Raw genomic sequence first — 228 nt, 5'->3', positions numbered from 1 at the left:
GGGGTAAGTGTGGACAATTCTGTGATACATGTCCATACCAAGAACGGCTTGGCCGAAATCTTTTAAAACGCAAATAGCTGATTGATAGACCATAACTTATGAGGTCAAAACTCTCATTCACAGCTTGGGCCACACAAAATTTACATGCACTTAAGTTAATACGCATCATGTCATTTAGTGATATCCCCTATCACAATTATTAACGGGTCAAGAGCCAGACATACCCCA

The sequence above is a fragment of the Brassica oleracea genome, chromosome C4 (assembly GCF_000695525.1).
Source record: "Brassica oleracea var. oleracea cultivar TO1000 chromosome C4, BOL, whole genome shotgun sequence".
NCBI classification, from domain to species: Eukaryota; Viridiplantae; Streptophyta; class Magnoliopsida; order Brassicales; family Brassicaceae; genus Brassica; species Brassica oleracea.
The sequence above is the reverse complement of the archived record's forward strand: the minus strand, read 5'-3'. Positions refer to the sequence as shown.